This window comes from Pygocentrus nattereri, chromosome 5 (assembly GCF_015220715.1).
Source record: "Pygocentrus nattereri isolate fPygNat1 chromosome 5, fPygNat1.pri, whole genome shotgun sequence".
In the NCBI taxonomy this organism is placed as follows: Eukaryota; Metazoa; Chordata; class Actinopteri; order Characiformes; family Serrasalmidae; genus Pygocentrus; species Pygocentrus nattereri.
In genome coordinates this window covers 45,402,547-45,414,572 of record NC_051215.1, presented here as the reverse complement: position 1 = coordinate 45,414,572, position 12,026 = coordinate 45,402,547, and the positions used below count along the sequence as shown (strand labels likewise).

Genomic DNA, 12,026 nt, shown 5'->3' with positions numbered 1-12,026 from the left:
AGAGGAGCAAAAGAGATTTTTCAGCACAGATCAGAAGGCCACTTTAAAAGAACTGCTTACATCTCTCAATCATTGAAATGAATTAAGAAGGCTCAGGTACTTCACCCAAATGGCCATTCCACGCTACTACAACCAGGTTCACCCAGATGTAGAATAAATGGTTTACAGTGCCCAGTTTTTGGCACTGACTTTAGACATGTGGTCAAGTATTAAATTACAGTCTAATGTACTCCGCAGCAGTGAGTCCAGCCATTTCCCAGAGACGTACCAGAGTGACAATATATAAGCCCTTTCTATAAGCCCATCAAAAACCTCAACTGGGTATGGCGGAGTTATTTCTGATATCTCTGAGTGACAAATTCTATAAAATCCAAGAGCCCGAGATGCATGTCGATGAAACCACCTCACAGCTTGGAAAGCAATAAGAATTCAGACTTCCCAGTTTGAACCCAGCAAGAATAATTTCAACATTTTGAGAAATTTGCCAATTTTTTTCTTTGGGTTATTAAAATAACAATGTTCATTCTTTTTATGCAAAACTGCTTTAACAGATGGGGATCCAAACCAATATCTGAAGTAGGCCCCAGCAACCAAGCAGGTCTTCGCTAAAAATAGGCATCCTCCCGTTACACTAACCTGGCACAATGAGGCGATGCTTGAGAGCCTCAATGCGGCTCTGAATCCTGTAGCAGACTTTACAGATATCCTCTCCGGTGAGGATTACATGACTGGCTACCAAAGGTGAATCTCCTTACACAGAAGACAGCTACACCCCAGTAAGGAGATGATCCACTGACCACAGAAATAAACAACATTCTGGCTAAGCCTTAGGCAACATATGAGACTCAAACAAACAATTAATGTGAACCACTACTTTTCTGGATCCTCTGTAAAGGACATGGAAATCTGAAGGAAAAAAAAAAAAAAAAAAAAAAAAAAAAAAAAACTGACTTTGGTCAGATGAAAATGCTTAATGTCGGTTAAGAATGAGAACTTCTTGGTAGAGAAACCTAGGAACACTAACGAAACACCATTTTTATCACTATATTTTGAGAACAAAATCATGAGTGAACTTGGCATGTGCAAAAAAATGTCACTGATGGTGAGGAAAACACTAATTTGGTGCAAAACACAAAAGATGTTTCTCTTTCTGGCATAAACTGCCTGCGATTACCAGCGCATGTATGCTCCTCCAGCACTGCGACAGAAAGACTGTTTAACACAGCTGGTATTCTCACACTCCCCTATAGCCCTCTTAAACCTGAAATGTAGTGATGGGGAGTTGATTCCAAAAGAAACGATTAGTCAACCTCAACACGTCTAGGAGTCTGGGTTGACTCTTGGCCAGTAACTCAAGAGTCAAAATGCTTGAAATAGACTTCTTGACTGTGATTTTTCATCACAGCTGGCTTCAGGTACATTCTGATGGAGCGTGTGTAAAGCAGGAAAGAGTACAAGTTTAGGTAACATGATCATCAGGTGTTGTCAGAACAAACACACGTCCTGCACTGCTCTGCCCCCTTTGCACTGTCTGCAATGAACAATGATTAGAGGCAGTACAAGGAACGAAAAAACAAAAATAAACAATACTTTTCACAGAATGTCACAGAAAAGAGGGTGAAGCTTAAACTGACTATTTGCCAGCTTGATATTCAAATTTTCCATTCCACCTTAAATGGTGCTGTAGTTACCTTCTCCCGTCAACATGCCATTGAGGTTAAATGGTGCATCATTCAAGGTGGAATGGAAGAGCTGAAATAGAAAGTGGTGAATACACTTTTACAATGCAGTACAAAACTTTTTTTTAAAATCAAAGAATTAAAAATTACAGTAATTATTTCCTCAGTACATTAGCCCTCATTACATGAAATAGGCTGATGGTGAAATGTGTTGAAACAGTCAGTTGCAATCATTTGACAAACTACCTGATGTTACTCTGTACCGTTTATTAATTTATCAAACATTTACAATTTGATCATTTTATACAGGTAGGCGAAGGAGGTGTTAGGAGTCTTGCCCAAGGACTCTTATTGGTATAGTTTAGGGTGCTGACCCAGGTGGGGATTGAACCCCAGGCTACAGCATAGAAGGCAGAGGTGTTATCCACTACACTATCCAACCACCACCAAACCAGTGTGATCTGTATCTACTCAAAATCTGAATTTATTACCAGCTCTGCTGCAGTTTTATTAAGCAGTTTTGATTTGAACACAGAAAACCTAGAGCAGTACCTCACTACTGAAATGGTGGCTCAAGATTGTGTTGATTGCTAACTAGTTGGCACCACTCCATGGCTTGATGCACATCAGTTTAACTGTTCTTGATAACTAAATTGTTATAGGAGATGATAAATCATATTCTTAATGGAAAATCATAATCACTAACTAAAAACTAAGTGTGACCCTTCCTAAGATCATTTCAAATGAATGAGTTTTCAAAAATCTTGATTGCCTACAGAAGTGGCTCCCAATCGCCGTCTGAGACGACCCACTTGCATCAACAAATCTGATTCAACTTTAGCACTCTGAGTAAATCTGCAAAGCAGACAAAGGTGAGGAATTATTTTAGATTTTAATTTTATGAAAACTTTTCAGACAGATGTTGCATAATCCCTCTGTATGAATGGCTCAGCCAGCACAGACAAGCGCTGGGTTGATGGAGACACAGCTTACTGTAAAGCAAAACAAAACTTTCACCTACAATGTGTGTGTGTGCGAAATATTTGGCTGTTAGGGGGGATGAAATCAACAAAAGGCTATTCAGAAACCTCATACCACTTAAACCACACATCAAACCAGGTTAACTGAGGTTAAGGGTTTACCTTAAACTCCGTTTACCCTAAAAGGAAGCATTTTCAATCTGGACGTGATCATTATGTGTAACACAGACTGAGTTTTAAAAAAAAATTGTAGACACCTGCTTACCCAACATTCCTTTTTAAATCTAGGGTATTAACAGGACGTTTTCTGCAAGAAGAGCCCCTACACTTCTGAGAAGGCTTTACGCTAGATGCTGGACACTGCTGTGAGGATTTGCTTGCGTTGAGCCACAAGAGCCTTAGTGCAGTTAGGCACTGACCTAGGATAATTGGTTCTGGATAACAAAGGCCACTCAAACTCTTTCTAAAAGGTACTGGATGGAGCTCCAACACTCCAGAGAACCCAGTTCCTTTGCTCCACAACCCAGTGCAGGAAGACTTCATACCTCTCAACACTTGGCACAGGGCATGGTGACCTTAGGCTCATGTGCAGCTGCTCCACAGCGCCCTGTTCCATTGGTAAAGGTTTTCTATGGAGATTATACAAGCTGCATGTGCACAGTTGAACAACTGCGTCTGCAACTGCTGCACCTTAAAGTAGCTGATTTCGTTCATTTGAAGATGTGTCTGGAAACATCTGGATCTTAAGTGTGTGGAAGAGTAAGTTAAAAGAGGATGACAGCTAGTTGGAAAAACATTTTTTTTAATAAAAAAAATCACAGTATTTTAGGGACCAATTACCTGCAGAGTGCAAAATTAAGTATTCATGCGTGCAAATACATTAAATAAAAGGGGAACAAACGCCTTGTCACTATAAACAGTATCCATGCAATCGCTCAATCAGTTCACTATTCTATACCACACTGAACTTGGTGGTTTTAAGATGAGATATAGTTTAGTGTTTCGTTACACATTGCTGAAAGTTGAGCGCTCACTGGCGCCATACATTTCTGTAAATGGCAGAAGAATCAAAGAAGGTATTGTACTGTGTGACCATGGTGCACCTGAGCAGAGCCTTACAGCCAGCCAGTGACGTCTAGCCATCCTCAGGGAGGAATATGGTCTACTCCCCATTGTGAAAGGTTACACAATGCAGGGGTCCCTCAAATCAGTCAGCCAACCCGTTAATGTTGGTGTTGCGATAGTGAAATTTGTTCTCGCACAACTACATGGTCTATACAATAACAATTATGCATATTTGTATAAAAAAAAAAATTGTATTAACAAATGCTTCCATTAGCAATCTGAAGCTCAATCTTGCAGATATTAACTTGTATTTTATTGTAGTATCAAAACAACACGGCACATAAATAGACTACTTTAAACACAGAATACAGCAGTGCAGTGAACAGCAGAGAACCGTGTATCAAAGAAATACCACTTCTCCTTCAATATCACAGCTCATTTAGTTGATTCTCCTGCCTGGCCAGCATGGTCTGGTGTTTGTCTAACCCCCTCCTCTCTTCGCCTGCCTTGGCCGGGCTCCCTGGTCCCTCCTGGGGCCCCTCCTTGCAGGCAGCACTCAGTGTGCCGCGGCTACCTTCCCTCCGTGTCGGCGTCCTGCCCGACATGCCTTTCAAGGCTTGCTACACTGTAGGGCAGACTTTCTGGCTCCACTGCCATTGTCTGTTTGGCTGCTTTGCGCTTCATCCCGGGAATGGATTACCATAAGAATACTGAAGCACACTGAAATGTGCCCCTTGACCAGCCCTCTCTCCATCATCCTCGCTTTTCCTTCTGCATCTCAACTCTGGCTCTCCATTAGTCTAAAAGCCAGTACTATTAATCATCATAAAGCTGCCTCCTGTAGAGCTGGCTGACCAAGCATACTTAAGTCTACAAAAGTGAGTACATTGGACCGCAGTACACAGCAGGCAAGGAATAAAAGTTAATTGGTGGAGCACCCAGGTGCAAAATGAGCTATTAGTCAAGTCTGAGAGTCTGAAATAAGTTGATAGAGGAAGTCTAAACTGTATCCAGCTTAAAAGTTCATGGGCATTTAACTTAGATTTCAATTAAATTAAGCCAGGGCAGCACACAGAAGGAGCAAGGGCATAGCTAAACCCACGGTTAGGACTATCAGGCTAGGCAAAATGCTAGGGAAAAATTTCTGAAACGCATTAGTATTTCTTCCAAGCAGTATGTACATCCCAGTACACTCAGGGGTACATCCCAGTACCTTTAGTCAGGGAACATGACGATACCAGAACCCATTGAAACGATGTTTTCTAAACTGTACTGACTCCACATACACCGTCTCGTCTCCAGGTTTTTTTTAATTTTATTTTATTGTTCTGTTTTTAAAAATTTGGTTACGAAAAGGTACAAATACCTACATTTCCACTAGGAAAAACCCATGTAAGGTACACCATTGGACCTTGAAACCACTGTTGTACCTTTGAGGGTACACTCAGGCCCAATCACATCTTTTTTTTTTTACCTTTAACCCTTGTTTGAGTGTAACCCTCCCCCTTGAAACTGAGTTAGAAGGGGTAGTGGTTGAAATCTTCCCCCTATGAAATGGGACAACCCTTCAAGAACCGGAAACGTCATCAGTTGTAATCAGCAACTTTTACGTAAACAGACGAGACAAGGTTTTCCGGACATTTCCAATATGCCACCTCCAGCTGTGGTGATCTCACTTCTGTGTCACATGAAAGGACGGGAGGATCATATTTATAATAGCCTGGAAAAATATTCAAGATGTGTTTTCCTGCTTTGTCTCCAGACTATAGAAATAATGGTAAAATCGCACTGATATTTGCTGTTTATCCAAAGGAGACTGAAAAGTACGGGTGCTTGCGATTCAATCAATCCAACGAGCCACCAAAAAAAAAAAAGAGCACAAACAAAAAACTGCATCACTTCATTAACAGCTACCAGCGCTGCTCTGTAGGTGACCCTGCCGGTCTGCAGTGACAGCAGAGGAGGGGAAAGTTCAACTCCTCACTGCTTAAATACATTTAGGGCATCATACGCCTTCAAAGAGGGGGGCAATTAATTATCGCCACCAAGAATTCTTCGGTGATATGAAGCTGAACTTGGCTTTCTAATCGCCAGCTTCATGATCGATTTCCCGTTCCACCTTAAATGGTGCAGCAACCTCACATACCAGAGCGTAACTGCTGCACCATTTAAGGTGGAACGGGAAAATTCGCCAGGTAGCGAGCGAGACATCAGAGTATTACTAGCGATCTTCATGCGCGTTATGAAGGAAATTACCATAAAACGCTATTACAATGGTTCTTACAATACAGCGGCTTTTTAATAGAGAAAAGACTTATATATGCGCATATATTTATGCGTCTCTTTGGTCGCTTGTGCAGCCATCTTCCCAACGATTCGCATAGCATGCTGGGAATTTTCTCATAGTGCTCCATTTGTAGTCTTGCCTCTGAAAAACCTCCGTTTGAAGGGTCATGTAGCCCTAACACTTCACCCTACCCCTCCATCTCAACAACAATCGGGACAACCCTACCACTAGACGTGAGCGCGCAAAACGGAGGGGTAGGGCTCAGCGTTAGGGGCAAGAGGGGAAATGGGATTGGGCCTTATTTTGTTTGTAGCTTGATGAATGAATCATGTACCTGCATAGTTTGCTTATTTCTAACAGTGTACATACTAACAGAGGCACAGCACTTAAGTCACACAGCAAAAAATACTCTCAGAGCTTAAAATTGTAATTTATGCTCTGCTACTATGTAGTATAAGAGGTCAGCATTTACCTTTTCATGTAATTCAGCCTCACGAGCTGCCAGGTTTGGCTGAGGTGCAGACATAAGGATGTAACTGCCAGACAAACGTTTGTTTCCAAGTGTTCAGTTTTTCAATGTGGTGGGCACTCGTTTTTGAGGAAAATTTTCAACCTATTTTGAAATGCAAATATGCACCAAATTTAGACCCAATAATCCAGTTATTCTAGTGCCAATCTGATTATTGATACAGCAATGTGATATAACCATGTGTGGCACAGGGGGAAAATCTAGCTCTAGCATCTATCCACTGATGGCTAGACAATGCAATTTCTAGGTCATTAAAGAAATAAAAAAGTCTTTTTTCTGCAATCTGAAATCGTATTTGAGTATTTTTATGAAAATTTGGTTTTGTATACCTGAATGGGTGATTACAGACAGACAGACAGACAGACAGACAGACAGACAGACAGACAGAATACAATCTGCACGGTTGACCACCACAGTCAGAATGCTACCATCACAGTGATGCGGTGATTGCAAGTTTGCTGCTGACAGTGAATCATGATAGAGCAAGTCTGCTTGAATCCGTCATGTATGTGTGTACACATACAGTGTCCGTTAGTTAGCTAGGCATTTGCACTAGAAGGTTAGATACTAGAGCTTAATCGGTTAACATCTACAGCTGGTTGTTAAATTAGCTGATAGTCTGGAAAGTCAGGGCGCTTAAAACAGTAAAAACAAAGATAAATAAAATGAAATAATGTGGGTAACACAATGGTTTACTAGAGATTTACAGATCTATCAGTATCAATACATCCTTACACAGCACAGAAAAAAAATGACAACAAAGCCACTTGAACAGAAGACATTTTAGTCCCACTGAAACGCTGTGCCATGATCTGAAACAGGTCGTCCCAAACAGTTTTGCACAGAAAAATAGGCGCTAAACATGCGTGTATTGTTCAAGTGTGTATTATTTAGACTTTTAGAACACAATTAGAAATATACTGTAAATAAGCAACTTTTGACCTCATCACAATGCAATGCCCCCTAAAGCAATCGACCCCCCGCCCCCCCAAAATTCCCTTAGACTGTACATGGTAAACTACACCAAATCAAGTCAACTTTGAGAAACTAGGTAAAACTACAAAATGTAAAGCGCCGAGTTGGAAGGCTGGGTGCAAGTGTAAGAACCACATCACTTACACCACCTGCATTACAGAGTAATGTACATACCATGATGCATCCATTTCTTGGAGCCATGCTGCTGAAACGTGTTAAACGGTGGCAGGTTGTTGATGTCATTCAGATTTAAACAGAAATGTCCAAGTGGCATCTGGATCCTCACTGCAACAGGTTCAGAACAAGAACACAGAAACAGTATTTTGTCAAGAACTGCAATCAAATCTACTTAAAACACTGTTAAAGTGGGAAAAGGGAATATTATTTTCATTCAAGCCGTTTTTTGTTTGAACATGCAATGTACTGTAGACTCCTGTTGGTGAAAAACAGCAATAAATAGTAACAATTTCAACACAGTATTAACAATAAGTTCAAAACAGCACCAAAATTCAACACAGTATCTGGGGAGTATATAATTAGGGTTCTGTAGAAATCAAGAAATTATTAACACACACTGGAGCCGATTTAACAGACTCCGGTAAAGTCGAAGCCTATGATTTTCTATTGACACTGAAATTAAGTTTAGGCTGAACTCATGTCTGGCACATAATATTGAAAATCAGACTGAATCTCAATCTTAGAATCAAGAATCAAACCACAAAAATGTGTGACGTACAAGAACGCAAAACATCTTTGGACAGAAATACATTACCACTGTGCCTTGCCAAGACTTTTCAGTGTAACCTGAATAAATGTGTTTTCATTGAAGGCCAAGTTTTAATAACTGTGCTGAGTCTTTCAGCATGAACGACATGATCTATCCTACAATTTTCTTTTTATCCAATTTACCAGACACAACACTGTAAAAGAGGAAAATGGAAAAGTGAAGTCACTACTGTTTGATACTGTAATAAATAACCCATTAGACACATGAATATAAGCCCACTGTGTAACACTTACGGGCAGAGCAAATATTTGAAGAATTATTTGGGGGTCCCTGAGTTAAGTTGAACACCACATACACTCTAGTGAACACACACACACACACACACACACACACACACACACACACACACACACACACACACACACACACACACACACACACACACACACACACACACACACACACTAGGGGGCACACTTGCCCGGAGCGGTGGGCAGCCCGATCCACGGTGCCCGGGGAGCAATTGGGGGTTAGGTGTCTTGCTCAAGGACACCTCAGTCATGGACTGTTAGTCCTGGGGACTGAACCGGCAACCTTCCGGTCACAGGGCCAGTTCCCTAACCTCCAGGCCACAACTGCCCCCAAAGGACTACTGATTTAGATTATATCAATATGTAGAATGCGTTTATACCTTTGCCAGAGCAAAAATTAGCCAGCAAGGGGTTGTGTATTAATAGCCGTAGAAGTTGTTTTAAGTTAAAAGTTTAACTTAAAAACAATTTACACAGTAAAGCACCACCAACATTCCCCTTGACAGACAACAGACAAAATACAAAATGAATATAGAATTCTTGCAGCCAAGAGTAAGAACTGATAACACAATAGTTACTATGAACAACTGAATAATAACCATGTCTATCATTTTTACACTGTATTTACAAGCATGCTTCCATACCAAAACACTAAGGTTCTGATTTGATTAATGAAACATTTATTCAAAACCTTACATCAATAAGATGTTGCCTTTGTGGTGACTGTTGTATTTCCCTTTACAGATGCAGCCCGGCCCGGTGTCATCAAATCTTGATTATGTCACTAGGTACCGTTCAGCTTATTCAACACTTTGTTAAAGTTGCACTACGTAAGATTTGGGGATTTAAAGACAGTAGGAATGTGTTATTCCATGCCATCATACAGAAGAATGTTCAGAAAATGTTGGATGTGCTTAGCAGCCCATAAGCGATCAATCTGAAATCTGCAGGTGCGTTCACAGCCCACAAAATCCAACTCAAAACACCTGACAAAAAATTCTGACAAAACACGTTTTGAGGCAATTAGCAAGATTTTCAAGTCCAACCAAACTGGCTTGCTCACAGTGAAAAATAATGCAAAAAAAAAAATCTCCAAGGCAAGCAGCCGCTCCGGCCACACGTTCTGTATTTTTGGTGGCCAAATGTTGAAATAGTGAAACGTTATAGCCAGGGGGCTGGGCAATAGACAGTGTCAATTTTAAAATTAATTACCACAAGTTACAAACTACAGGTATTATGCAGAATAAGCCTTTAAAAAGTGACTCATCAAAATATGCCAACCCCTAGACGAACAGTACGAATAAAGTCAAGAAATGCAATGTGAGGGAAACAAAAGTGACCAAGCGAGTTAAAAGGGAGGTTAACACAAACACATCTAACACTAACTAATAATCCAAAAACACAATCTCAAGATGTTAAAATAGTGGAAAAAGCATGCGGGACTTGCTGTTTTAGATAAACAGCTACATTTACAAAAGTAATGAATACTGATTCAATCATACCCATTTCAAATAGCTGTCTATCTTGCTGTTTTGGTATAAAAACAGAAGTAGGTTACGGTTTAGGCCTTCAAGCACTATTTATCTTTTGTCCCCAACTTATTCTTTATTTGAACTCTACCAGAACAACATCCCGTCAGCAGTTCAGCAGGTAAAAGGCACTGAAAAAGCTCTTTTTTGCTGATAACATGGCTTTTCTTTTAATACACACGCACAGTCAACTCAATTTTCCACTCCACAATCTCACAAACAAACCTAAAATAATAAGGTGAGCTTTCTAAACTCTGTTAGTATAAAAGACAAAATCCCGAGTCCTCTCAAGGTTCCATCCCATCCGTGCATTCTGTGTATCTGGTGCCACTCTAAATAATTTACTTTGATAGCTAAGAGTATTTAAAGCAAGATCAATACCATTAAAGGACAACTGGGGGCTTATTCAATACCCCGAGACCACTCTCCTAATAGAAGAGGTCATAATTCAGTCTCCTTCTACACAGCCTCACAAAATCTCCACTTTTATTGTTTCATTTTACTGATGGATGTTGCACAGAAAGTGAATATAAAGACTCACACTCACCCTTCTCCTTGCACTAGAAACCATCCTAAATCTATCCTCAATAATAACAGGTCAGTCACACGGTTTAGGGAGATTTGCTTTTATGCTGCATGCGAGGCTCAGCCCTGAGGTAGGTGATATAAGAAAGGGAGTGAATGTTTTCCTCTCCTGCTCAGCCATCCTGTCTCCACTGTTAGTCAGAGTGGTGGGGTGGAATGGAGGGGGGGCCGACTTTAGAAGGTGCAGAGGGCTGAAGAACGCAAGCAGGGATGTGAAATCTGATCCAACCAACCTCCCCCACCTCCTCCAACAACCACCTTCCTCCCCAGTGCCACCTCGTCATAGCCTCCACAAAGCAATCCGATCCTCTCTCCTGCTGAGATTGAAATACACTCCTAGACAGCTCTGAGCAACACAACCTGAGCTGGAAATGACAGATATTCAAGCAGAACTGGCAAGCTAAGGAAAAAAAAAAAGGTTGTTTGATTTCATCGTCACTGCTCACGCAATCGTCTTTTATCGTTTCAGTACTTCTCAGTAACGATCATTTGTCTTGGCACTGTTGCGTTCACATCGGTCCATTTACGTGACCCCTTCACTGAGCATGTACGGGCAGACCTTGCAACATCAAGAGAAAAGTCACAGGAAAAGACGCACCCGATTCACAACCAACCACAGACCACTGAGCTCCGAGTGAAATGCCATTTACATCGGCATCTCCAACTGAAACTTCTACAGTGTAAACCTGGTAAGCTAACTGATGAGACCCTACAGGTCAAGAAAACTGTTGAATTATTAGAGACGTTTGACAAGCCTAACTGAAGCTATAACTTCCTATGGCCTGGGTTTGTTATGTTTTTGCTACTTGAGAAATGACGTCAATAACACACGTATAATACGCACACAAATTTAAAATGAAATCATTCTCCATCAGCCACGTCTCGGAAAGTTAGCCAAACACAATGACGTTGGCTCCATAAGCAGCAAATTGGAAATTTCACACTTTTTTTTTTTTTTAAGATTTCAAACAGCCTCTATACTCATCCTCATCCTAGTATTAGTGCTAATACATGAACTACAATCACAGCAACATTTAACCAAGTGAAATCTCTAAGTGCTCAAATATTCTAGTCAGATCCTAAAACATTACACTCAGTCAATAACGCTTCATTGTAAGACACACAAGATATCGGCCTCAATAAAACATACCGTAAAAGTGGGAATTTATTTTAGAATGTCTGAAAGTTCCAAACGAATTGCACTAGAATTAACGGAGTGAAAGGGGGTCCTTTTAAAAGGCTTCCCCAAATCACGAGTACTGATGATACCAATGACATGTTCAGAAAAGCATATTGTATTGTGACTTACTTTATCATGATCCCTACATTATATTGTTTATACTGCTCACAACGTCTGAA

General features: G+C 40.7%; 1 protein-coding gene across 5 annotated transcripts in view; it reads right to left on the bottom strand.

Annotated features, from left to right (window-relative positions):
• Positions 1-12,026, bottom strand: part of bmpr1aa (bone morphogenetic protein receptor, type IAa) — a 36,335-nt gene that overhangs the window by 20,556 nt on the left and 3,753 nt on the right. For 4 of the 5 annotated variants that reach the window (XM_017715864.2, XM_017715870.2, XM_017715865.2 and 1 more), the window contains exon 2: positions 7,690-7,800. The gene's annotated coding sequence lies outside the window, so the exon portion shown is untranslated. Of the gene's footprint in view, positions 1-7,689; positions 7,801-10,629; positions 11,061-12,026 lie in introns of those variants that run through there. The other variant, XM_017715866.2, reaches the window with a different exon arrangement.